Source organism: Marmota marmota, unplaced genomic scaffold (assembly GCF_001458135.2).
Source record: "Marmota marmota marmota unplaced genomic scaffold, marMar, whole genome shotgun sequence".
In the NCBI taxonomy this organism is placed as follows: domain Eukaryota; kingdom Metazoa; phylum Chordata; class Mammalia; order Rodentia; family Sciuridae; genus Marmota; species Marmota marmota.
In genome coordinates, this window is record NW_026000196.1 from 4,942,979 (window position 1) to 4,970,270 (window position 27,292).

General features: G+C 42.6%; 1 protein-coding gene and 1 long non-coding RNA gene across 4 annotated transcripts in view; one reads left to right on the top strand and one right to left on the bottom strand.

Annotated features, from left to right (window-relative positions):
* Positions 1-16,383, bottom strand: part of Znf710 (zinc finger protein 710) — a 69,723-nt gene extending 53,340 nt beyond the window's left edge. Inside the window, exon 1 of one of the 3 annotated variants that reach the window (XM_048790257.1) lies at positions 16,259-16,383. The gene's annotated coding sequence lies outside the window, so the exon portion shown is untranslated. Of the gene's footprint in view, positions 1-15,735; positions 16,211-16,258 lie in introns of those variants that run through there. The other 2 variants (XM_048790256.1, XM_048790259.1) reach the window with 2 other exon arrangements.
* A 572-nt stretch (positions 16,384-16,955) lies between these two features.
* On the top strand, positions 16,956-22,204 carry LOC107148424. Its single transcript, XR_001504264.2, has 3 exons — positions 16,956-17,209; positions 17,733-18,979; positions 19,208-22,204. It is a non-coding gene; the product is annotated as an uncharacterized LOC107148424 (long non-coding RNA).
* The last annotated feature ends 5,088 nt before the right edge of the window (positions 22,205-27,292 follow it).

Below are 27,292 nucleotides of genomic sequence, written 5' to 3' on the forward strand. Positions count from 1 at the left end.
AGGCTGCTGGGGCCAAAGTCCAGGCAGAGACATTCCCTTGGGCCTGAACCCTGGGCAGCACAGGGAGTCCTCAGCTCTCCCTCCACCAGCCACAAACAGCAACGGAGCCCCCCAGCACCACACTTGGTGTTTGCTCAGTGGTCTCTGGAGTTGGGGCAGGATGTCTGCTTTATGAGCATCTTCCTGAAAGAGAGGCCAGCTTCAGTTTCCTGACAAGACTCTAGAATCTTCCAAGCCAGCTCTGTCTACCCCAGTACCCTAAAGATGGGCACCTTGAGGTTTCCCTGGGGAGCCACAGGTCTGCTTGACAGGCTAGGGTCAGAGAAGGCAAGCCAGAGTCTCTGGGCCCAGTCATTGGGCTCCTTTCACAAATAGAGGGGCAAAGACAGGAGCCTGTCGCATAGGTGAGTTGTGCCCAGCATTTCTTAGGCCTTTTTCTGGGCGTGGAGAAACCAACATGTATGAAACCCTTGCAAAGAGATGTCTTAATAAGACTTGGTATCCAGCTACAAGTAATCAGAATACTATAGGAAGTTTCTAGAGGGCAATTTAGCCATCTAAATCAAGGTGGTCTCTGGAGCCTTTAGACATGTCTTTGGCCTACTGATTCCATTCTGGAAACATATCCCAAGGAAATAAGGTTGTGGGCAAAATTACCCAAGGATGTTCACCATAGCTTTCTTTACCAGAGAGAAGAAGAAACAACCTAAATGTAGAAGGATGCTTATCAAAATGGTAGTCCAACTGTTCTAAAGAATACTAGAAACCAGAGCTGGGCACAGTGGCGCACACCTATAATCCCAGTGGCTCCAGAGGCTAAGACAGGAGGATCATAAGTTCAAAGACAGCTTCAGCAATGGTGAGGTGCTAAGCAACTCAGTGAGAACCTGTCTCTAAATAAAATACAAAATAGGGCTGGTGATGTGGCTCAGTGGTTGAGTACCCCTGAATTTAATCCCCAGTACCAAAAAAAAAAAAAAAAAATTCTATAAGCCAGGTGTGTGGGCCCATACCTCTAATCCCATATACTTGGAAAGTTGAGGCAGAAGGATCACAAGTTCAAGGCCAGTCTGGGCAATTTAGCAAGAGCCTGTCTCAAAATTTTTTAAAACTTAAGGAAATGACTGAGGATATAGCTCAGTACTTGCTGAGCATGTGCAAGACCCTGGGTTCAATGTCCAGGACTGAAAAAAAAAAAAAAAAGTAAAAAGAATACTATACAACTCTTTAGAACAATTCAAAAGAGAATGTTTTTAATTAAAAAATTAATTAGCCAGGCATGGTGGTACACACCTGTAATCCCAGCAGCTTGGGAGGCTGAGACAGAGTTCAAAGCCAGCTTAAGCAATTTAGCAAGGCCAAGGCGGTAAACAACTCAGTGAGATCCTGCTGGGGATGTGGCTTGGTGGTAAAGTGCCCCTGGGTTCAATCCCCCAGTTAAAATAATGATGATGATGATAATAATAATAATAATAATAATAATAATAATAATAATAATAACAACAAAAATAATAATAATACATTTTAAGTTAGTTAATATTGTTAATTAAAAGAAAAAAGAACAAGAACAAGACTGTACAAACAATATAATCTCTTTTTTTCTTTTTTGGGGGACATTAGGGATTAACTCCCTAGGTCACTTAACAAAGGAACCATATCCCATACCCCAGCCCTATTTATTTTGAGACAGGGTCTTACTAAATTGCTGAGGCTAGCTTTAAATACACAATCCTCCTGCCTCAACCTCCCATGTTACTGGGATAACAGGCATGTGCCACTGCACCTGGTTTGAGCTCATCCTTTTTCTTTTTTTTTTTTTTTTTAATATTTTTTAGTTGTCAATGGATCTTTTATCTTTTATTTATTTATTCATTCATCCATTTATTGATATGCAGTGCTGAGACTCAAACCCAGGGCCTCACACATGCCAGTCAACACTCTACCACTGAGTCACAACTCCAGCCCTTCATCTTTTTAAATTAAAAAATATGTTGAAAGGGTATGTACTATCTTTAAATATTAATAATTATAGGTGATTTAAATTTTGTCTGATGATATTTTCTAATATTTTTGCAATAATCATAAACCTACTTGTTATAAGAAAAAAATCAATAGTTATTTTCTAAAAAACAAAAGAAAATGAACATTCAAATCTAAGGATTAAAAAAAAAATTGGACAGAGGCATCTTAAAACCATCTATGAATATTTTCAAGGACTAAAAGGCAGTTTCCAGTAAAGACGAATTGGAATCTTCCAGAAGGTCCCAGTGAGTTTAAGCAAGGTAAGCCACTAGCGTGGAGCCAAATCCTCAGAAATGTCCATGAATCCTCAAAACTCAATTTTTCTTTGAGAAATGATAGGTAAAGTGGGGAGACTCACAGAGGGGGGGAAAAAGTACAGCAAGCTCACTTCCTCCTTGCTTAAGGAAAGCACAATGGCCATGGGCAGCCTGGGAAACACAGACCCCCATCTGACTAGGGAAGGGGAGGCAGTTTCTGAGCTGAGATTTGTTAATCTGGATGGCAGCAGGGAATGAATTTTTACAATCAAAGTAGAAAAGCCCCAAAATAGGGGTTGGAAGAGAAATTCCCCTAAGCTCTGTAATTGAGGCAAAAGAACTCTGCTGATACTACAGGGAAGTTTCCTGGATAATGACAGGACATGGAAGGCAATGGAGCAGAACACTGGGCATTCAGAGCACTTAGAGCACACCATTTACAGGAGTTCGCCTTTGCTAAGAGGGACGCCCTGGAGCCCTAGAAAGGAAAATTCCACAGGGTATGGACTTAATTATTCAAGTGTCAGGAAAACCTGAGGAGCAATGGAGAGATGGCTGAGCACCTCCAGTTCTTTATGATGGAGAGCCAAAAGGTTTAAAGTATGTCTCAAATATCAAAATACATCCATTTGGGAAACATTTATTAGATGCCTCCTACCCATTCATGCATTCAGCAAATAACTGGATGTGAAATTTACATGGGGATAGCACTATGACGTTCAAGACATTTCTACCGCTGGGCACGGTTGCGCATGCCTATCATATCAGAGACTCAGCAAGTTCAAGTCCAGCCTCAGCAAATTAAACAAGCCCTAGCAACTTAGCTGGACTCTGTCTTAAAATTAAAAAAAAAAAAAAGGTGAGGGGGATGTAACTCAGTGGTAAAGTACCCTGGGTTCAACCCCCCAGTAACAACAACATTCAAAAGACACTTCTACTTTCTCTGTCCAAATAAACAAAAATGGGCAGTATGAACCATTAGGCGCATCCTTGTAAAGACTCCAAGAAGCACAATGACAGGGTGTTGAACAACCAGTGCAGGCATTTCCTATCCTCTGTGAGCATTCTTCAGCCCCAAAGGACCCTGCTTCTTTCTTAAGAAACAAGGACTCCAACTTAGAAAATAAATGTGACACGGTACCCGAGGATAGCTGGTGCTGGATGATTTTGTATCTCTTAAAGACATCAGATTCTTCCCTGGGGTGAAGCTGTATCCTATAAATTATAGTCTCATATTATATATGTCCAGCACCTTTAGCTTTGTTCTCCATACAACATTTCTCTTCAGCTAAAAGGAAGTAGTCAATACCCTATTTTGAAAAATGATGCAGGTGTCTCTGTAAAACAAATTTAAAAAAATATGCACCTCTCCTTCCCTTTAATTAGCGATGCCATCCAATTGCACCTCTGGATAGAAAAATATTTTACAAAGTTATTCTTCCAGAGCCTTCCATGTACTAAGTGCCTTTAGTCCTGAAAACTTCCCTGCCATAAAACAAAGTGAAGGCACTAGCTGAGGGCACCAGGAAGTGCTCCCTCAGCACCTGCAGCAGCTGGTACCTACCTGAGGCCAGCTGACAGGCAGTCATAAAAGCTCTTTTGAAATAATACTAAAGTTCAGACATTCTGATAAAAGCCGGGAACTTCAAAGGTAGGACTGCAGAGCCCATCTCTAATCCTCCTCCTCATTTCTGATGTAGCAGGCCGGGCTCTGGGTTTGTGTTTGCCACCTACTACTTGAGCTTTGCCCTGTAGGCACAAGCTGCTGGAGACCCGAGTGGAAGTTCACACTCACTCCCGAGGGAGTGCTAGGTCCAGGAAAGGGGGTATAACCACGGTGTACAGCCAATGGTCCTTGACCAGTTAAATGCTGGTTAAAAGAAAAAGAAAAAATGAAAAACACCGATCTAGAGAGAGGAGCCCAGTGGCTATAGTCAGACTAGCTCTGATGCCAGATTCCAAGGCTGACTCTGTGAACTTGGGCAAGTCATTTCAGATTTCTGAGCTTCGGTTTCTTAGCCTATAAAAATGGTAACCCTGCATGGGTTGCAGAAGGAAGTAAATGAAGTAGCTTATGTGAAAATGAAGAACAAGGCTGGGAGCCTTCTCTCCCTCTTCCTACCTTAAATTCTATATATATACATATGTGTGTGTGTGTGTGTGTGCATATATATATATATATATATTTTTTAAATGCACACCCCTGTAAACCCAGCTACTTGGGAGGCTGAGACAGAAGGATTTCAAGTTCCAGACCAGCCTGGGCAACTTAGTTGAGGCTCCATCTCAAAATAAAATAAAAAGGACTGGGGATATAGCTCAAAGGTAGTACACTTGCATGGCATGTACAAACCCTGGGATTAATCTCCAGTAACACACACACACCAGAAAATATCTTAGCTCATTCAGAGTGTACACTGGTACATGAAGGCTTTCATACTCTTTCTTATAGCTGCATGGAATTGCACTGTAAGGTGGTAGGATAATTTATTTACCATTTCTCTACTGATGGACACTTTTGTTTTTCTCCTTTCATTTTATTTTTTGCTTTTATAAGTACTGATACAATGATCTTATCATTTCATATGTATGTTCATATCTACAAGAGAAATTCCCAGAAGTGGAATTACTTATACATTTAAAATTTTAATATATACTATCAGAACTGTCTCTCTCTATATTATACTGATTTATATGTCTATCATCAATTAGGAGGGTATCTGTTTTCCATTATCATATCTCTGGAATAAACTTCTGTTTCTTTTGTTGCTAGTGGGCTGAACATGTTTTCACATGGTTAAGAACCATTTGTAATTTCCTTTTCTGTAAGCTGTCCACAATCTTAGCTTACTTTAAAAATTGGGTTAAGGGGCTGGAGGCGTAACTAAGTGGTAGAGCACATGCTTAGCATGTTCGAGGCCCTGGGTTCAACCCCAGCACCAAAAAAAAAAAATTGAATTGATAGTCCTTTTCTTATTGATTCGCAGGAGCTCTTTATATACTGAAGAAATGAGCTATATGACATATGTTGCAAAAATGTTTTCCTGGTTTTGAGAACTGGAAGACTCTTGATTTAGCCACACAAAAATTCTCTATCCATGTAGGGTCAAATAAATAGTTTTTTTCTTTTATGACCCTTGGTTTTAAGTCATACTTAGAAAGTATTTTCCTAAGTTCGTTTAAAAAAAATATTTACCACCTTTAAGACTTCATTTTATTATGTTTATTTATTAATAGCCAACTAAAGTCAAAAGTTTAAAATTTCACCAGGTGCAGTGGTGTATGCTTGTAATCCCATCTCAAGAGGGTAGGCAAGAGGATCACAAGTTTGAGACCAGCCTGGGCAAACTGGTGATAGCCTGACTCGAAATAAATAAAAAGTGCTGGGGATGGAGCTTAGTGACAGAATGCCCTGGATTCAATACCCAGCACCATAAATGAATAAATGTTTAAAATGTCATCTTTATATTAACTTAATTTACTTAATTTCCCCCTACCCCCCAGCACTGGGGATTGAACACAGGTCCTTATGCATGCTAAGTAAGTGCTCTACCTCCAAATTACATTACCAGTAAATTAACACAAAATATGTACTTTTTTGAATTAACTTACTTTGAAGTCCCTCTTTTCTCTCTTCCAATTCATGTTACCTCATAACTATACTCTTTCTTTCCATAACCCTCCCAATTTTTCATCTCAGTTATGAGCCAAGAATTAATCCACAATATTGTGACTGACAGTCCAAGATGCACTGAATCTCAGTATCTTAGAGCAAGTAGAGAATCTTGGAAGCATCCTTCCATTTCATAGCTAAGGATACTGAGATCCAAAGCAGTGAACTGGACTTGCTCAAGATCATGGGACTGGTTAGTCTTATATTTTTTCTTATTACTATTCAAGAAGAAGAGAAATATTGATTTTGCCATAAATTCTGTTTCATCAATAGACAGCTATTAAAGTACTCCTCTGTCCAACACTGAGCCAAGCATTGGGCTCCAGAAATAAATTATATAGCTTTGAGTTTTCAAAAAGCTCAAAGTCCAGTGTGGGGTATGAACACCCATACCTACAGACCAACAGGTAAGGCAACAGTGGCCTAGAAATGTGAAAAGTCTAACTAATTCTGCAAGGGATGGCATGGAAAAGACTCAGAAGATACTATTTTTAATTGGGCCTGACATGACTAGGACTTTGAGCAAAAACTGAGAGAAGGCATTTGGCAGTAAGGACAAAGCAGGGTATCTGGTGATATACGGTGAGAAGGAAATAATCTGGCCTAATGTCAGCAGTGGGTGGAAGAAAAAAAGTGGTTCCTTAGAGAATCTGTGATCATTGGCAGGTCCTCATGTGGGTCTGGGTGTCCAAATTGCAAGTGAAGAATTATAAATGAATGAACCCATATATAGACTTTCAGGTATTTGGTAGGAAACACATATTTTCCCTGGAAAAAAAGTGCTCTCCTCTTACAACTCAAAGAATTCTCACAGATAGAGAATTCTAACTAATATAAGCTCACAATCAAACATCACAAAACACCAAAGGAAAGAAGCCCTCATGAGTGAGAATCAGCAGAAGCATCTAACAACAATCTGCAAATATTGCATACAAATTAAGGATGTTCAATATGACTGAAGAAATAAAGTGGGAAATTAAAGATACAAGCATGGAATAAGAGTTTTTAAAACAAAATATAACATTAAAAAAAAAGAAGATCAAACATATTTGAAAAAGAATAAAATAGAAACACTGGGGCTAGGAATGTGGCTCAGTGGTAGAGCACTTGCCTAGAATGAGTGAGCCCTGGATTCCATCCCCAGCACTGCAAACAAAACAAAATAGAAACACGGAAGTAATATGATCAACCAAATTAAAAACTGACTGGACGAGCATCAGAAATAATAATTGTAGTGAATTACAACACATCAAACAAAGCTGGGCAGGGTGGCATGTACCTGTATTCTCAGATACTCAGAATGCTGAGGCAAAAGGATTACTTAAATCAAGGAGTTTGAGGCCAGCCTGGGCAACACACTGAGACACTGTCTCAAAACAAAGCAAAGCAAAACAAAACAAGACATCAAATAAATTGTATCTGTGAGTTAAAACTAAAACTAAAAATACATCAATGGAAGGGCTGAACAGAAGATTAGAGATAACTAAAAAGAAACTTAGTGAAGTAGAAGAAAAATAAGAAATTACCCAGAAAACGTCCAAAATAAGAAAAAGATTGGAAAGAAAAGGAAGTTAAAAAAGCCAGGTACGATGGTGCATACTTGTACTCCCCACTACTGAGGAGGCTAGGGCAGGAGAATTGCAAGTTCAAGGCCAGCCTGGGCACTCAGTAAGACCTTGTTTCAAAATAAAAGCTCAGTGATAGAGGGCTTGTCTGGAATGTGCAAGGCCCTGAGTTTAATCCCAGCAAAGGAAAAAAAGAAAAAAAGAATAAGGAGACAGAAAGAAAGGATACAATAAGATTTAATATACATAAAACTAAAATTAATACACTTCTAGTTGGAGTTCCAAAAGAGAGACTAGAGAGAGAGAAAATGAAGGAGAAACAACAGTTAAAGAGATAATGGCTGAAAATGTTCTAGAACTGATGGAAGTCTTCAATGCTTACCTTTGGGAAACCCACTGAATCCTTAGGTAAATGAGATAAAATCCATTCCTTGGTACATTTACAGTGAACTACAAAGCACAATGTGTGTGCAAGAGAGAGAGAGACAGAGAGAGAAAAAGAAGAAGAAGAAGGGGGGGGAAGGAGGAGGAGGAGAAGGAAGGGAGGGGAGGGGGAGGGGAGGGGGAGGGGAGGGGGAGGAGGGAGGCGGAGGGGGGACAGGGGAGGGTGACAGGGGGAATGTGTCCAACTGAACAATAATTGGGCTACCAGCTTCTCTATCAATGAAAGCCAGAAAATGGTGGAAAACTGCCTGTACATACTAAAAGAAAATAACCATCAAATGAAGAATGGTTTTATACCCAGTAAAACTATTTAATTAGAAAAAGGAAATATAATCTCAGCCAAACAGAAACTGAAAGTTTATGACAAAAAAAAACCAAAAAACTTCACCACATAAAATTATGATCCCAGAAAGAATACCCGAGATGAGCTGCAAATGGTGGCGCACACCTGTAATCCAGCAGCTTGGGAGGCTAAGACAGGAGGATCACAAGTTCAAAGCCAGCCTTAGCAACTTAGCCAGACCTCAAAGAACTTAGCAAGATCTTTTCTCAAAATAAATAAAAAGGGCTGAGGATGTGGCTCAGTGGTTAAGTACCTCTGGGTTTAATCCCTAGTACAAAAGCAAAAAAAAAAAAAAAAAACCTGAGATGAAAGAAGAAATTTGAATAAATAAAATTGGCAAAAACATGGAAAATCAAAGCAATGATTGACCACATACATTAAAAATAGCAGCAAATTTGTGATTTATTTATTTTGTGGTGCATGGGGATTGAACCCAGGGCCTTGTGCATGTAAAGCAAGCACTTTACCAACTAACTTACATCCCCAAGCCCAGTCCAATCTGTGATTCAAGAGAGAAACAAGATGCAGCTAGACTACTGTATGACAATTGCATCTGAGCAGGGACAGCAGTGACTTTATGTAAAGCATCACAAGGTTCTTGCTGTTTTTTTGAAGAACAATGGAGACTTCAAGTAACTTTAAACCTTTATGCAGTCTGCCTGCATTAAAAGAGCAGAAATAAGGTGTGTTAGTTCCAAAGTGGTAATGGGGGGAAAAAAAAAGTGAAGAAAAACATAACTTTCAATCAATTTAACCCATTATGTCCCATGGTCCCACTGATGTAACACCTAAAAAACTTAAATTGAGCAACAAATATACTGCTATGGTAACTTTTAAATAAATTTGTTCTTAGAGTTCTATTCTTTTGAAAAAAAATAGGTGAATGCTTAGTGATAATATTCATTAATATTAATGATAATAAATTATATAAATAAGTCTAGATTATGATTTCCAGCTATCTTAATGCATCTGTGAATTTCATTGAAAAATATTCACAGAATTGAAAATTTGGGACTTGATGGGCTAAAAGAATAAACAGATAAAGAACAGACAGCAAGTGCAAAATAAGATAGTAGAAAAAATCCAAATATACTCAGAATTATAACAAATGTAATTGGACTGAACTCACTAGTTAGCCAAACTGGATTAAACAAAAGTTAATTCAGCTCTAGGCTGTCTACAGAGACATGAGAAGTTGGGTGCAGTGGTGCACACCTATAACCCCAAGTTACTCTAGAGGTTGAGGCAGGATGATCACAGGTTCCAGGTCAGCCTCAGCCACTCATGAAGATCCTGTCTCAAAATAAAAATAAAATGGGATGCAGATGTGGCTCAGTGGTAGCGTGCTTACCTCACTTGCACAAAGAGAAGAGGGAATAGCACAAACAGCAGGACCTGGAGTGACAAGCTGGACCCAGGGTCTTATCTGATTTTGGCATCAGGTAAGTACATTTACAAAATAGACCACTGAGTATGAGTAGGAGATGGCTGAGAAAGACAGCTGAGAGTGTGCTAGAGCACAAAGGGAGAGAAGTGGGAACAGTAAGGGTGGGCTCTTCTTTGTGGAATCCTAATAAAGGAGGGGAGACAGGTATATTTGTACCCATAGGTGGGAAATCAGGGCCTAGCAGGATGCTGGGTGCCTTGTCCTCTGATGGCAACCAGGTTAGGACACAGAGGAATAGGAGGGAGCTGGTGGTAGCCACATGGAGAGTGGCCCAGGTTCCCAGCTTGGGTCAGGGGTGAGTGGGGCTGACTCAAGGAGGGATATATGGGGGGAGGACAAGAAGAGTTTGGGCATGGTGGCACATGCCTATAATCCCAGTGGCTTGGAAGGCTTGAAGCAGGAGGATCAAAGTTCTAGGCCAGCCTCAGCAATTTAGCCAGACCCTGTTTTAAAAATAAAACAAAATAAAAAGGCTGGGGATATATCTTAGTAGTAAAGTACCCTTGGGTTCGATCTCTAGTACCCCCCACCCCCCCCAAAAAAATGCCAGAATTTCAGAGGTGACCTGCTTCAGGGTAAGGGCAAGTCTACAACTGGTCTTGCAGTGTGCAGCTAGAGGATGGAACCCTAATGGAAGTTGAGGACTCATGAGGCTGGGGGAGGGGTCCCGGGATCAGAATCACATAGTGGGGTTAACCTACCAGCATCACTAGCTTTTAAAGGGTACCTGATGGTTATCCAGGGGTTGGCTTGGCTGTGATCTTTGTGAGGACCTTCTGATGTGACTCACAATACATCCATTAAATTTTGGCTACTGTTTTACAGCCTTCCCAATCTGGAAGCACATTGTTGCCCTACTGAGAAAGGACTGGGGCCCACAATGGCATCCAGGCACTACCCAGAAGACAATTTACACATAACCAAAAGTTAGTACAAAAGTCATAGTTTTCCATTTCAATCTGGAGGGTGAACACTTCTGCTTTTTATAGTGATCATTCTAGCCTCATTATGAGTCCATAGACATTACACACCGAGGGTAGGAGAGGAAGAAAGGGAAGCTGGTTGGGCCACAAAAGGATCCCTTATGCTCAGTTTCCAACTGCATTGAAAATCCTCATGTTCCCTACCACTCTCTGCATACTCCCAGAAACATACACAACAGAGCATATATATTTAATATCAGAGACTCTTCACAACAGTGGTTGTCAAGGATAGACCCTCCTCAGAGGCCAACCCACTTCCAATAGTCTTTTTGCTTCATTTACAAATACAAATATTAAAAACAAAATACATTCAGACAAAAATTCAAGTTGCACAGAAATGAATAAAAGAAAAAAGACAAAAGGCTTCTGTACTTTGGGTAAGGCACCAGGGATGGGGGAAGGGTCAGGTCTGGGAGATCCACACATTAATTAGTAGGTAATAAAACCAGTTATTTTGCCTTATGATGCTGCTGATTCCACACCCATCTGGCCCTGCTTTGGCACTAACATCCTTTAATCCCTCCCTTTCAGAATCTACCCCAATTTCCTGTCACCACCTCATCCCCTCTAATTTAAGGGTGCAATTCTTCACCCTTCCTTCCAATTCTAGAATTTTTAATTTAGTCCTTAGCACTACAGCGATCTTGTTTTCTAATTCTTTGCAAATAAGCTTAAATTGGGCCCAATAGCAATACAGGTTTTCACAGTCTACTGTGGCAACCTGACGCTGCTTGGAACTTGTTTCCTTGGGAAAATCCTTTCTGTTTTTGACATGAACACTAGGAGATGCTTACTTGTAAGGGGGCGCCTCTGCAATCTTAATCTCTATGCTGCCAGAAAGAGCACACTCCTTGTCCTGCCTGCCTTGTGAGCAGGAGGCTTTGTGAGCAGTGACCCTAGGGCCTGCCTGGGTTCCAATCCTGGCGCTGATGTTGCTAAGTAGGTGAAGTCAGGAAAGGTATTCAACCTCAATGAGCTAACAGACAGTATGAAAATGCTTAGAGTTGCTGTAGAGTAAAAGATCTGGGCGAGGTCAGTGTAGAAAGATATTTGACTCCAGTTCTTGGGGCCACAGACCCCTTTGAAGTTAGTGAAAACCATACATCCTCTTCCCAGAAAAGTGCACACAAGTAAACCTCTGCAGTTTCAGGTACACTGACCCCTGAAGCCCACACACATTCCGGAGGGTCAAGGACCCCTAATTCCAGCCCTCCCTGCAGCGGCTTGAGAAGTGCATGGGACAGAACTCTGAGGCGATTCTACAAGTATCACGTTCCCTCACACGGAACTACTGAGCAGGTTCCTCTCCCCTTGCTTGGGTTCCGCTTTTGGCAGAAACGTTACACCTCTCTTCCCCAAAGCCCTTTTGACCCTTGCCAGTTTTTCTCTTGCTTCAGTCTAAATCCTCCCTGAGTCCCCTTAAGATAATCTCTGTGTACAACACTGCTCCCATACCTTTTTGAAAATTATTTGGATCCTTTTCAAAAGCTCTGATGGTCCATCTCACCTTTACTCCTTAGGAAAGTCAGACCAGAACAGGGATTAATATCCACCTGGCCACCACTAAGGCAACACAGGTGTGGGTGCTAGGAAGCCCAGGTCCTTGCCCTCAAGGGGCATAGAGACAGCAAACAGCAATAAAAGCTACTGATCAGAAAAGCCAAGAAACTTGTGAGATTACCTAATTCCCTCATTACTTGCCTGAGAAGTGACTTGCCTGAGGTCATTTGACTAGTTCACTCCAAAACTGAAAAACTCCCAGTTCAGTACTTCGAGTCTACCAGTGCTTCCCAGAGATGATCTTGCACAGGAATCTTGTTAAAATACAGATTCGGCAAATCTGCTCAGGGGCCTGAGATTCTGCATTTTTAAAAAGTTCCCAGGGAATGCTGATGCTGCTGGTCCATGGACCACATATGAAGCAGCTGGGTTTACATTAAGGTTAACAAGAACAATACAACCTGCTTAAAGCCCCCTCCTCACCCCCATCCCTGCCCTTCAGGTGGCTGTATAAATGGCATTTCTTTAGGAAAGAGTCCCTTCCCCCCTCCTCCTTGATTATTTGTTCCTCTGCCTCTGAACTTTCTCCTTTGAAGCATTTATAACAACTGTAATTAAAGAGTATTTGTGTAATTATTAGTTTAATGTCTGCCTCCCAGCGAGACTGCAAGCTCCACGAGGACGGGACGACGGGACCAGCACAGGATCTAGTAAATCACTGACTGTCAGTGAATGAGTAGTTGCTGTGGTCTGCAACAGGCTGGGCCAGCATTCTAGAAAAGGAAGGTAAGATTTACACACATGCAAAACACCTTCTGGAAACCTCAAGGCCAACAGTGACATAGCTGTATGATTCCCACCAGTTTCAAATATATGCCAACTGACCTGGGGCTGTAGTTCAGTGGTAGGGTACATGTTTAGCATGCAGGAGGCCCTAGATTTGATCCCCAGGAACTCCCCACCATCACTACCCGTACGTTATATCAACCAAACTTTTAAGTTGAAAGCGACCTTTTTCAGTAGAAAAAAGGTGTCCTTAATCTTTACAGAGTACAAAATTGTCCTGATCTGGTATTACCACTCTGCCAGGGAATAATCAGGACCAGAAAAATAAGTATCCCCTTATAGCCCTCATTGGGTGAATCGTCCTGGCAGAGGAAGCAGTGGGCGAGCTCCATGACCAGCCTCACTCTGCTGCAGACTTACAATTTCTAGTTTTTCTTCTTCTTTCTTCTTTCAGTAGAACCCAAAGCTCTGAAGGCCTAGCTCCTTGGCATGGGTAGAGATGTCTGACCACCCCATCATTCTAGGGAGGCAAAGTCTGACACCAGCTTTGTGCCCTTGGACAAGTTACTTAACTCCTCTGTGCTGTTTCCCAGGCTACCAAATGAAAATAACAATGTGGGTAGCTAGCACTTGCAAGGACTAAAGGAGATGATACATATAACGCATTTAGCATAATCCAGGCCCAGGACACATCATTATCATTATTCTCTCCATCTCTGAGTCCAATTCAAAACCTCTCTATTGTTTTGCACAAGTCTCCACCCAGTGGCTCCACCCATTCAGGATTCACTCTTCCCAGCCCCCTCCTGCCTTACCTGTCTAAAGCTTGTTTGAAACAATGAATCACAGCACAATTCTGCAGCTCCCATCAATCACCTCCCTCCCTGCCTCTGCCTCTGAATGTCATTCTGGGGTCCTTCTGGAAGGGAAATCCTTTTCCTAATGTCCAGCGCAATCATTCAACAAGTGTTTATGAAGGGCCTACTGTGTACCAGTCTTACAGGGACTCAGCAATTGTCAAAGCAAACCAAGCCAAAATAAGACGACAGAAAGAAATCTATATATCCAAATCCACACATATCCAAGACCTCTGTGTAGGTCTACCAGTTCTAATCCACAAATGGAGATCATTTCAGATTTCTGGCCCTTCCCTATACCCCCATTCTTCCCCTCTGACCAATTCTAAATAAATCCAATAAGAAACTGAAGTATGAAGAAAGTATTACAGATTAAAAAAACAAAAAAGGTAATTTGGGAACATCTGATGACTAAACTTTCACCCCACTATACTGCTAGACTTTGAAGAAGTCAGTGATAACAAAGCCAGAAGCACCCAGTTGCCCAAATAGTCACACTGGCCAATCGAATTATCCAGGAGAGTGTATATAACACATCTTGAAAATACAAACACTGTTTACCAGCAGGGTGCTTTATTGGGGAACCCCAGCAATATCAGGGGCAGTGGCCTTGTGGAAGGAGCACTGGAAACAGATTCTGCAAGCTCAGGTTTGACTGCTGGGCCTGCTATGTACTTTGTGGTTCCGGAGCACTTTCCTGCCTCAGTTTCTTTTAAACAGTCTATAAGGTCCTCTTCCAGCTTTGAAGTCAAAGGGCTGGGTCAGCCATCATTCACTGAGACTCTGCAGATTCAGAGTCCATAATTCTATAAATTGAGTATTGCTTGTTGCAGACCCTGGCCAGGCATGTGAGATCTGGGGGTGACCAAACCAAGTGAGGAGCCTGCACAACGCATCAGTATTGGGGGGATAGTGAGCCTTCACCTGTTTCCTCTGAAATGCAACAAACTTTTTTTTTTTTTAAATGGTGCTGGGGATTGAACCCAGGGCCTTGTGCATGCCATGCAAACACTCTACTAACTGAGCTATATCCCCAGCCCAACTCTTATTTATCTGATTCTAGAAAGAGGTTTACATTCCAGACCCTGTCTCTCTCCTTGTCCCTAGACAGAGCCTAAAATAAGTCTCCCAGGTAGGAAATGCCTGGTTGGGATGGAAGTGACCTAAGCACAGAACAAATGGCCCACCCACAGTGGAATGAAGACTCACCCAGGAACAGCTCTGAGAAGACAAGCAAAAGGCTTAGGAATGAGCCTCTGTTCCCACTTGAACTCACTGCAGCTCCTCCGCCCACACACAGGCAACCAGGCCAGACTGGAGGAAAAGAATATGACCCAAATGCCCATTCCCACTACCCAAAAGGAAGCAACTCTACCCCCAGTGTCCTCATGCAGTAAAGCCAGCTCTCCAAGATTACTGAAACACCAAGGTGGCCAGAGCTATAGGTGACAGATTAGAGGTTCTGCTGAAAGACCAGCAGGTGCCTGGCACAGGGTTACATGTGGCCTGTGGCTGGAGGGGCAGCTGACAAAACCACCCGGAAAGCCATAGAAGACGATATTAACTTTAAAACAAATAAGAAAGGGATGGTTGTAAAAGGTCTCAAAAGTCAACAAGGCAGGTCCATCCCCTTTGACATGAATATATTCTAATATCTAATGACAGTTAAAAACCATTTTCTTCCTTTCTCCCACCAGGCCCCACTAGTTCTCTGAAGGCCCATAGTGAAGACATAATAGAGATGTAGGTCCCCTGCACTACACAACACACACACACACACACACACACACACACACATCACATACAAATACACAGGCCCTCTACTTGTCATAAGTGAACTTTGACTGTTTTTACTTACACTTGTACAAAGGCAGGGCCAAGAAGGCAGCTTCAAAGCTGGCTAGGTGACCCCCAAGAGCGCAAAGTCCTTGGCACACCTGTGGGGGAGTTTAGTGAGTGTCTCAGGTATCCACAGGGACTAGTCATGTCTTCTCTAGGTGGACACTGGTGGAGAGTTTCCATGATGAACAGAAATAAAGGCGCTCAAGATGCATTTAGCAGTTAGAGCACTAGACCCACAGCTCAAGAGCGGGCCAAGAGGAAGGATATCCCCTCACTGGCAGACCCGGCTCAGACCGGGAAGGATTCCACAGTGTCCCGGTGCAAGCGCACCCAGGCTGGTACTATGCCTTGCCGGAACCATCTCTGAGCGTGGAGATGTATTAATGACCGTTTCGGGTTAGTTAAAACCCACACAGGCACCTCCCAGACCTCTTAAATCTTCCCAAACTACAGTTCAGAGTGGAGGGAAGCAGTTGCAGGGACCATAAAAGTCATCTTAAAAGGCAAGTTGGGAAAAAAAAAAAAAAACCGATACGCACTAGTTAACAAGTCCGCGGTTAGGGTGGCAGTAGCACAGGGGCCGATCTGTGGGATCTGCGCGCCTAGGGTGGGGATACTGGGGCTGCCCTGGCGGTCCCGGAGCCTCTTCGCCCACCTGGCAGCCTGGGCCCCCCACGATCTGATGCCGGCGATCACGCCCCACAGCTCCGTCCAATTAGGAAAATGACCGCGAGGAGACGGAAAGAGGGCGACGAGGAGGGGGGTTGAGCCACGGGAGGCTAAGGACCGACCGTGGGGACCCCACCCGCCATCCCCCCCACAGTCGGCAATTGCCTTCAACAGGTTCCGGCCCCGGACGCAGTGATTCGGGTCGTGTGTGGGTCCCGCGGCGCCCAGCTCGAGGCGGGGGGCTGCCCTCGCGGGCGCCCCAGCACCCCCAGCTGCGCGCCCAGCCCTCCCCCACCACGGCCGGCGGGGACGCGCAGCAACCCCACCCGCTCGGAGAGTAAAGTTTCTGGGCAGCCGCAGGGGCGGGGCGGCGAGGGGGTGAAACTTTGAGTCCCGGGCTGGGTGCCGGGGGGAGCGCACCGAGCGCCGGGACACCCACGTGCGGTCCGGAGCGCCGCCGCCGCCGCCGCCCCGGCCTCCCTCTCCGCCGGCGCCGCGGCGCTTTCCTTTCATTTTTGCTTCTCTCTCCCTCTCTCTCTCATTCGCGCGCTCTCCTCGCTCTCGCCCTCTTTCGNCTCTGGGGCAGGCCGGCCACCCGGCCTCCAACCTACAGAACCCGCGCCACTCAGAGCCGCTTCTCGACTCCGACGCAGGGCCGGTCCTGAGCCGGCGGGAGAGAGCCGCCACGAAGGGTCAATTATTCATGGGGCGCCTGGGCGTGCTCCCAAGACCTGCCCTGTCCTCGGCTTCTCCGGAGAAGTGGGGAGAAGACGGGGGAAAAGTTCCCAGAGCAAAGTTGGGCACATTTCTTATTTTCCCAAGTAAGTATTGAGCACCTGCTGGATGCCTGGCCCTTGGACTGGGGCTGCAACGGGGGCGGGAGGGAGAAACGTGAGGTCCTGATGGGCCCCCAAGAGTTTCCGCTGGAAACAATGCGAAGGAGGCTGCCGCTCAGGACCAGGTCACTGGGAAGAAGGAAAGCCTGGATCCTCTCCCCCCCACCCTCCTCTCTTCCTTCCCCTTCCCTTCCTCCCGGCTGCATCTTCTTGGCTCCACCCCTTCTCCTCATCAATTCCTCCCACACTTCCCTGCTCTCCCTGGCTTTTCACTGGAGGGTCCCTTCTCCCAGCGAGGAGCAGATGCTGAGCCCCATTGTCTCTCCCCCAATGACTGCAGTCTCCCAGGGACAGGACCTGCCACTCTTCACCCCTCCCCCAAGCCGGGAGGCCTGGGCCTTTAGAGACTGGAGACCCAAGGCCACTGCCCCTCGCCCCACCCTACACCAGCTCTTGGTGCTGTAAGCAATGACTCCAGTCACTCAGAACATGATTTATTTCTCACTAGGAGTGAGAAAACAGAAGCCAGAGAGTTTGCTTCAGCAAGAAAGACACCATGGTTTTGACATCGGCACATCGAGCCCCCAGTGACCCCAGAGCCTTCCTGCATGCCCTGTTAAGAGAGTGCCCAGTACACTCTTTTAATAGGGCCTGCAGGAAGTCACATTTCTGTCATTACCTGCTCCTTAGTACACTCAAACTGTATCCTTTAAACAAAGCAAAACACAGCTCTGGTAGTCACACATTCATTCAACAAATGCTTGTCAAGTACCTACTCTGCACCAACTAGTGTGCTGGTAGTAAGCACCTAACCATCAGCAAGATAGGATCCTTGCTATGGCTTTGCAGACAGCAGGGGAAGGAGCAAAAAAAAAAAAAAATACATAATGTACACAAGGGTAAACCAAAAAAACATCTAAAGGGGTACCTGACTTAGGGTATTCCCAGAAGGCTTCCTGGAGGAGGTTACATCTAGATAAATGGACCTGTGTCAGACAGTGCATGGGAGGAAACAGCCTGTCCCCAGGGCAAGAGAGAAAGAACACTTTTACAGGTTCTTGGAATTGTTAATGAGTTCAAGTACTTGCTGCAGCCCAGAGTACCGTGGGGGGTGGGGGTGAGGATTGGTGTCAGGGCACAAGTGGGGGAGGGGAAGGGGAAATGTTCAAATTTTAGCCTTCCCACTTGCTAACTCCATGAACTTGAGTGACTATAACAGTGGCTCAGTTTCCGTACCTATAAAATAGGGGTAAGAAGACCTGTGGGTTGCAGAGAGGCTTTATGTTTAAGTGCCCAGGCTTGCTTGCTGAATATCCCTGGGCAACTGACCACTCTATGTCTAAGTTTTCTTGTCTGTAAAATGGGGATGAAGATACATGGTTCACAGAGTTCGTGAGGCTTAAACAAACCCATGCCTAAAATACAGGGTAGCTTCTGTTCACAATTACTATAAATGAGGGAGTGACAGGGAGATGCCCTTACAACCTGGATTTGAGATTATTGGTTTAAGTCAGAGTGACTCACCAGGCCAGAAACCCGATGAGCTGGCTGTGGAGGAAGCTTTCTTCAAAAATGCTCTGTGTCCCAGCAGGTAGCTGGACTGGGGAACACCCGCCTCTGTTTGAGACCTCAAAAACGTGACCAGAAAAAAAAAATGACCAGAATGGATGTAGTTAAGAAGGTCAAACCTTCTTTAGGAAGAAGGTGGGCCTTGTAAAATCCAGAAGGAGCAGGTACCTGGCTGTGTTTGCTCAGGTGAGAGTAGACATAGAAGTTGTGCTGGGTTTGTGTGTCAGAGAGGGGAGGGTACTGACTCCACCAGAGCCCATGTTAAATCTCTTAAAACTATTACTTGGGGTCCTGGTTTTCCAAACAACCTGCAGATGAACTTCACACTAGCAAAATGCCCCCTGGATCCAGGCAGACACCAGTGTTCCAGTTCTTGTGTTGTAAACATTCTACACTTCTATTATTTCTTTATAGCACAAATTCATTGTGAAAGAGTTTGAAAATCAACTAAGCAAAACTGGAAAAGAACCACATACAGAGACATTATGTTTTGGCATAAAACCTTGGACCTTTTATATCCCCATATCTACATGTAAATGCCCATAATAAAACTATACATAATGTTGCTAAACAAATGAATATATATGTAAATGTTATTTTTACAGAATAAAAAATTTGGCATAACATCATACCTATTAAAATGCAATCATTTTTACCAGCTAATATGTCACATAGATTTCCTATCTATAAACATCTACATTATCCTTAGTAAATATTAATCTGTGGTATGCATATATCTTAATTTTTTTATTTTAATTATTATTATTATTATTTGGTGGTACTGGATATTGAACTAAGGGGTGCTTTACCACAGAGATACATTCCCAGCCCTTATTATTTTTTATTTTGAGACAGGGTCTTGCTAAATTGCCCAAGCTATCCTTGAACTTGAGATCCTACTGTCTCAGTTTTCCAGGTCAATGTGATTACAGGCATGTGCCACTATACTCAGCTCAGATTTTCACTTTTCTGACACTTATGATGAACATTCTTTTCTTTCTTTTCTTGGTACCAAGGATAGAACCTAGGGACACTTAACCACTGAGCCACATATCCAGCCCCTTTTATTTTTTATTTTGAGACAGGGTCTCACTAAATTGTTGAGGCTGTCTTTGGATTTGCAATCTTCCTGCCTCCACTTCCTGAGCTGCTGGGATTACAAGGGTATACTACCGCGCCCAGCAGGTAAACATTTTTGTACAGTCTCCTTTGTACCAGGCTAGGATAATACTTTATGTGAGGTAGGTGTCATCATTTTACATATAAGGAAACTGAGGTCCCAAAATCTTAAAAACTTCCGGAGGTCAACAACCATGGCATGACTGAGGCAGAATTTGCAGCCAGGGTTTCCAGTTGGGAGTTTCCTTTCAGCATTTCTGCTTCCCACTTTTCTTTGAAGACACCCCCCTCTTCGGGATCCTTCCCACTATCTTTCTCTCTTGAATACTTCCTTCCTATGAAAACCTGTTGGACAGGAGACCAACTTCTTTCTCTGACACCTTATTAACTTCAGTGTTGCCCACTTCCTGGGGTTGTAAGGAATGAAAGCAGGTAATATGTGACATAAAATACATGATCCTGTATTTTGCAAGTTATAAAGCCTATGTGAATGTTAAGAATAAAGGCCTAAGCTCATAGACATCACATTTAGCCAAATCCCCTGACTTACCCAAACCCAGGAGGGAATCTTCCTCATTCACTTTAGAGAAAAAGAAATCTGTTTTGAAACACAGCAGTAATGGAGGCCTCTCTTGGGCATTTCAGAAACCCCACAGTTGCCCCCCAGAGCTGAAATTTGAAGGTAGGTTTGTTATAAGATTTATTAATCTTCATTATCTCCCTGAGGGAGGATGTATTTATGATACAGACCTTCCAGAATGTTCACATCCATCTTTGAAAATCTAAGAAATCTTGTAAGCTGAGAAAGGAATGAAACACAGCTCTTCAACATTTCCATCAACATGTTCACCAGAATAACTCTGCTGGGAGATTAGCAGGTGATTATTAAAATCTGGGGTTTTTTTCCCACTGGCAGAATCAAACAAACATTTTAGAAGATATCAATGGCTTTGTATCATTTGATATTTAATTTTTAATATCAAGCCCTTAACTGAAATGCAGACAATGAGAGAAGAGACTCCAGTTGAACTATAGACACCCTGCAGCAAGCACAGTTTGGCTTGGGCTATAAAATGGGTTGGTCAGAATCTGGGAATCCCTTTGAACCCAAGGCCTTGTGCCTGGGAGGCAAGCACTCTACCAACTGAGCTACATCCCCAGCCCTTCACTTAGTTCTTAAAGTCACCAAGAGCTAAGTTAATGACACAGAAATTAAAAATCTTCAGAACTACAGTAATAGTTTAGGAATCCTCATGGTTTTAGGGGGAAACCCAAAGAAAGCAAAAGTCTGTATGGATAGAGGGAATAAGCATATGGTATTTGAAAATGGTTTTCCAAGCTGCATTGACAAGGGACATCAAATAATCCACTTCCTCTAACCACCCACTTGTGATTAAGGGTGCATGATTTTTTTGGTTTGTTTGTACAGTTCTGAAGCCAGATTTACAGATAGGTAGTTATTGTAGTTAGGTAAATCTGGTCTAATATCGAGTAAGATAGATAAAATGGAGGCCATTATAGAGAATGGAGTCCAGGAAACCAGAGCAGCCTTGGGGAAATTGAAATGTTAATGTCCCCAAGGCCCTGAGCCCACCCTAAGGAAATGTTAATGAAGCAGCTCCCAGCAACAGGAAAATGCTAATCAAAAGCTGCCCAGGCCATTCCTGCCCAGACTATTCCTTCAGCACACCTATCTCCCACCTTTTGGGCCTTCCCACCTGCATTCCATCACTGAAAGATATAGGGAAACAAAAGACATGAGTGTGGGAAAGACGAAAGAAGACCTTAGCTATAAAAAAGGGAAGACCTCCCCCTTCCACGGATTCTGCCTTTTGGGTCCCCTTCTTCCTCCGGGGAGAAGTCCTTTCTGCTGTCCTTTAATAAAGCTACTTTCCACTCTAAACTTGCCTCACGTGCTTCTTTGGTGTTATAATTCAGCATTCAGGGAAGCAAGGACTCCTCACTCGTCTCGGGTAAACAGTGGTAACAGTTCATTGAACCCAGGGGCACTTAACCACTGAGCCACATCCCTAACCCTTTTTTATACTTTATTTAGAGACAAGGTCTCACTAAATTGCTTGGGGCCTTGCTAAATTTCTGAGGCTGACTTTGAACTCACGATCCTCCAGCCTCAGCCTCCTAAGAGTTGCTGGGATTATAGGCATGTGCCACCACACCCAGCCGAAATCAAGTTTTTGAAGAATATTTATTGACAGGAAATGTTTGTAACATACTAATTTGATACAAAATTGTATATGCATCAGAATTATATTTTTTCAGATTTTTATATACTTGTATATTTATCCAGAAAAATACATATAAAATGCCTGAAAGGAAATAAAAGTTGTTTGTTTGTTGGAATTATGAGTGATCTTTGTTTTCTTCTTTATTTTTAGTGTATTTGTCAAATTTCTTTAATGATTATGTGTTTTTCTTCTTCCTTGATCAAACTCTATTTCTTTGCTTTTTTCCCCCTTCAGCTTTATTAAGGTATAATTGGCATACAAAAGGCACACCTAATTAACCCATAAAATTTTGTGAGTTTTTACATATGTAAATAACATATGTTGCAATCACCACAATTAAGGTGACCAGTGTAAACATTGCTTGCAAAAGTTTCCTTATGTCTCTGTGTTGTTCTATTTTGTTTGTGTAGTAAGAGTAATTATATTATTATCATTATTATTAGTAGTAGTAATAGTACTGGCAATTGAACTCAGCAGTACTTTACCAGTGAACTACATCTTGATTTTGTATTTGTTACATATTTATATTATTTATTTATTTATTTCGTACCAGGGTTACTTTACCACTGAGCTACATCCCCAGTCTTTATTTTTTATTTTAACATAGGGTCTTGTTAAATTGCTGAGACTGGCCTTGAACTTGTGATCCTTCTATCTTAGCCTCCTCCACACCTGGCTTTTTTTCTTTCTTTTTTTTTTTTAATTTTGAAACAGGGTCTCAATAAATTGCTTAGAGCCTCACTAAGTTGCCTAGGCTGGCCTTGAGCTTTTGCAATCCTCCTGCCTCAGCCTCCTGAGTTGCTGGGTTTACTGGCATGTGCTACTGTTCCCAGCCCTGATTACATTACTTTTAAACCTTTACTTAGAGGTTTTAGCCTTCTTATTCATTTCACAATCAGTGGTGCAAAGACCCCGGCCAAGACTTCAAGCAGCTTCCAGTTGAAAGAGAAACAGCCATGCAAAGACATTAAGCTGCAGAAGGCAATTATTTCTCTTTCCTTGGAAATGTTTGAAGAACTAGGAGGAAAGAGGAACTAGGTTTTGGTTGCTGATGATTTGGGCTCTGGGTTGAATAGACTATCTATTGTGAAAGTGTATTGTGCAAAAAGAGAATAGAGCTTTTTGTGAAGGGAGATAAAGAGGGTGTAGGGTGGGAACAGGGAGGATGGGGGAGGAGGCAGGGCTGGGCAGATCCCTGAGAAAGGCCTAGAAGCACTTGTCCTGTGGGTGGATTTCAGACAGAGATGATCTAAAGGTCCCTACAATTTGTCCCCCCAAGCCTGCCTCCTGATCTCTGTATGCTCCCTAGCCTGCCTCTGGGTCTCAGTGTGCAGGTCCAGCCCTGTACCTGGTGCTGTGTTCATATGGACTGAGTAAATGGTTATTGTCTATGAAACTAGATGAAAAAATTAGTATGTAACATTAGGGATCAATCCTGAGTTTCCTTTTTTTGTGGTACTGGGGTTTGAGCGGGGGCGGGGGGGACGGGGGCTCCCACATGCTAGGCAAGTGTGTACCACTGGGCTATACCCTCAGCCTCTCCTAAATTTCCTTTGAAGCATTAATGGAAGTGGCTGAAAAACAAAGCCTCTTTTGTGAAGCTGTAATGATGGGCAAACTCCAGGGGAATTTATAGCCTTCCCACCAAGGCAGCAGGTGGGATGTGGGTTGTATCTACCACAGGGACCTGGGTTAAAGTTCAAATGTGACAGTGACTGAAATCTAAGGAGCCCTTGGCTGTACTGACTCGCCAGCTGGGTGACCTTGGTCAGATGCAGATTCTGAATGCTCCACTAAAGACTATTAGGGTGACCTATGTTCATTGAGAGGCTCCAAAGAGATAAAACATAGGACAATGCACATGGACAAGAAAGAGAATCTGCAAACAGAAGGAACTACTAATGTCTGTGTTAATACCATCCTGATTGGAGGGGGTGGGGAGTGGAAAAGGGTGCACGGACCCCATCGGGCTGTGCTATGTTGACTCTTAAGATGGGAATTCTCTTTTTGGTCCCCTCCCTTTGTCTTTATTCTTTATTCAATCAACAAACACTTACTGAGCACCCCCCAACATGCTGGCCACCCTCCAGGGTCTTCTGGGCAATGGAAGATGATAGATGTAAGGCTGGTGCTGACTTATTACATAAGAGCAGAAGCGGGAGTTCCCAGCTGTTCTCTGTGGGAAGCCTTCCTGTAAGAAGAAGGTGCTAGAAATGGAACCCATGACCTCACTTATGCTAGAAAAGTGCTCTACGACTGAGCCACATCCCCAGCTCAGAGTTTTGAAACTCAAGTGAGAACTTGTTCAGCAAAGCAAGGGGGATCCCGTGTATAGCAGGGAAAGACTTCAGAAATGTGTTAGTTAGCTTCATGAGCCCAGTTTCCTGTTCTGAAGACCCTGCCTCATCATCAAATGAGGAAAGACATACAAAGTGATGAGGAGACCACAGTAAATTCCACCTTTTATGTATATCTATAAAGCACCAGTTAAAAAGCAACAAATAAACTGAAGGAAGACCAGTGGCATTGAGTAAGGGAAACAGGGGAGGGAAGAGGAGAGAGAGGAGGGGAAGGAAAGAGGAAGTTTTAGAGACTGAAATGGTGCAAATTATATTCCATGCATGTATGATTATGTCAAAATGAACCCCACTCTTATGTATAACAATAATATACTAATAAAAACATTTTTTTTTTAAAAAAAAAAGATACACAAAATGCCCAGCACAGTGCTGGCCTGTAGTAGGTACTGGAAAGCTGATTCTTGTTCCAGAACTATCAAAATCAGTTCCTCTCTAAAGTTTACTTCCTGTTCACATTTTACTTTTTTTCTCACTTTCCTCTAGATATCTTGCCCTTTGGCCTGGGACCTTAAGTTACCCAGTCTTCTTCAAAATCTGCAAACTAACTCTAATCACAGGTCATATTTCCCACCAAAAAGACGATTTTAATAAATTTGAAAATACACGTGTCATCTAGACCACATTACCTGTTTGCAAAAATGCTAAAGCTAGAAATTAATATTACGAATCAGCTATGAAAATTCTCCAAAGCAGCTTTTGGATTAAGGAGGAAATCAAGAAAAGAGTGTTAAAAAAAAAAAAAAAGGAGGAGAAGGAGGAGAAGGAGGAAAAAGAAGAAAGTGTTGCTGGGCATGTGGTGGCATATGCCTCCAATCCCAGAGACTCAACAAGAGGACTGAAAATTTGCAAGAGGAATACAAATTGGAGGCCAGTCTCAGCAATTTAGTGAGACCCTGTCTCAAAATAAAAAATAAAAAGGGTGGGGGATATAGCTAGTGGTAGAATACCCCTGGGTTCCATTCCCAGTGCAAAAACAAAACAAAGCAAAATGCAAATAAAGATGGGGAAGGAAGTGCCAGGCATGATATGGTGCACGCCTGTAATCCCAGCAGCTCCATGAGTTCAAAGCCAGCCTCAGCAATGGCAAGGCGCTAAGCAACTCAGTGAGATCCTGTCTCTAAATAAAAATACAAAATAGAGCTGGGGTTGTGGCTCAGTGGTTGAGTGACCCTGAGTTCAATCCCAGTACCAAAAAAAAAAAAAAAAAGATGGAGAAGGAAAAAAAAAAAATCATAATAAATTATAAAATAGAAAAGAAATAGAATTAACACACAGGTTCTTTTTGTAAAAACAAGGACTAAAAAATACAATTCATGAACATAATGAAAAAAACAGAAACAAACACCATTTTCGGTGAAATGGTAGTTATGATAACGGAAATATGATAACAGATTGATATTAAAAATGTAAAGGCTTAGGGCCTGGAGTTGTGCCTCAGTGGTAGAGTGCTCGCCTGGGATGCGTCAGGAAATGGGTTCCATCCTCAGCACCACATAAAAATGAATAAATAAAATAAAGGTATTGTCCATCTACAATTAAAAAATATTTTTAAAAAATTTTTAAAAATGTAAAGGGATATATGAAATTGCTGACAAATTTAAGAACCTTAATAAAATGATAATTTTATGAAACATATAATAGTGACGTTTCTATTTTAGACAGAATCAGAAAATTCAAACTATCTTCTTCAGATTCTGCCCAAACACACCCTGGACAGAGACCTCCCTGACTGTCTTTGTTTATTTTTCTCTCCAGCACTTCTTCCCATCTGATATGACATGTGCCTAATTTTTTACTTGCTTGCCTTCTTCTCTCACTACTAGAATATGAACTTCTTGAGAAGCAAACTGTTTTTTATTTTTCTTATAACACTTTTTATTTTGAGATTATTGTGTTTTTCAAATTAAGTTTTATTTTGAGGTAATTGTAAGAAAACTGTTTTGCTCATTGCTGCATATCTCTCCTGCACAGAAGTGGGCCTGGCACATAGTAGTCACTTAAAATAAATACAAGTTTGTGGCTGGGGGTGAAGCTCAATGAAAGAGTGCTTGCCTAGCATATGCAAGGGCCCTGGGTTCAATCCCTAGTACTGCAAAAAATGAAACACATAAATGTGGATTTAATGAAAAAAGTAATTGAGGAAGAATTTAAGAAAGGTTATCCAGGAACATTGTTTCCCCAAAGCTCTGAATCCAGATGGTTTTACTGGGGAAGGAGGACATTTTAAAAGTTTTGAGGCAGCTGGGTACAATGACATTGTCCTATAATCCAGTGACTCTGGAGGCTGAGGCAGAAGGATCACAAATTCACAACTAGCTTCAGCAACTTATCGAGGCCCTAAGAAACTTAGTGAGATCCTGTCTCAAAATAAAAAATAAAAAGGGCTGGGGATGTAGCTCAGTGGTATGGTACCACTGGGTTCAATCCCCAGTACCCAAAATAAATATTTAAATAAAATAAAAAACATTTGAGGCAAGAGTAACCCCATATTATATAAATCAATACAGAGTGTAGCATTTCCATATGAAGAAAACTATAGGGTTCCCTCCCACGGGGGGCGGGGGGATATAAAAGAACTGAATATGGAGAGACATAATCTATACCTGATGCAAAGGCTAAATAATGTCAAGATGGAAAGATCAAGTTAAATTACAGGCTTAGTACAAAACCAGATGTGATTTCCCCCAAAACTTTACAGAAAGATTTAAAATTTGTTTGGGAGAATAAACAGGCAGAAATTTAGACTTTTTTTTTTTTTTTTTTTTTTTTTTTTT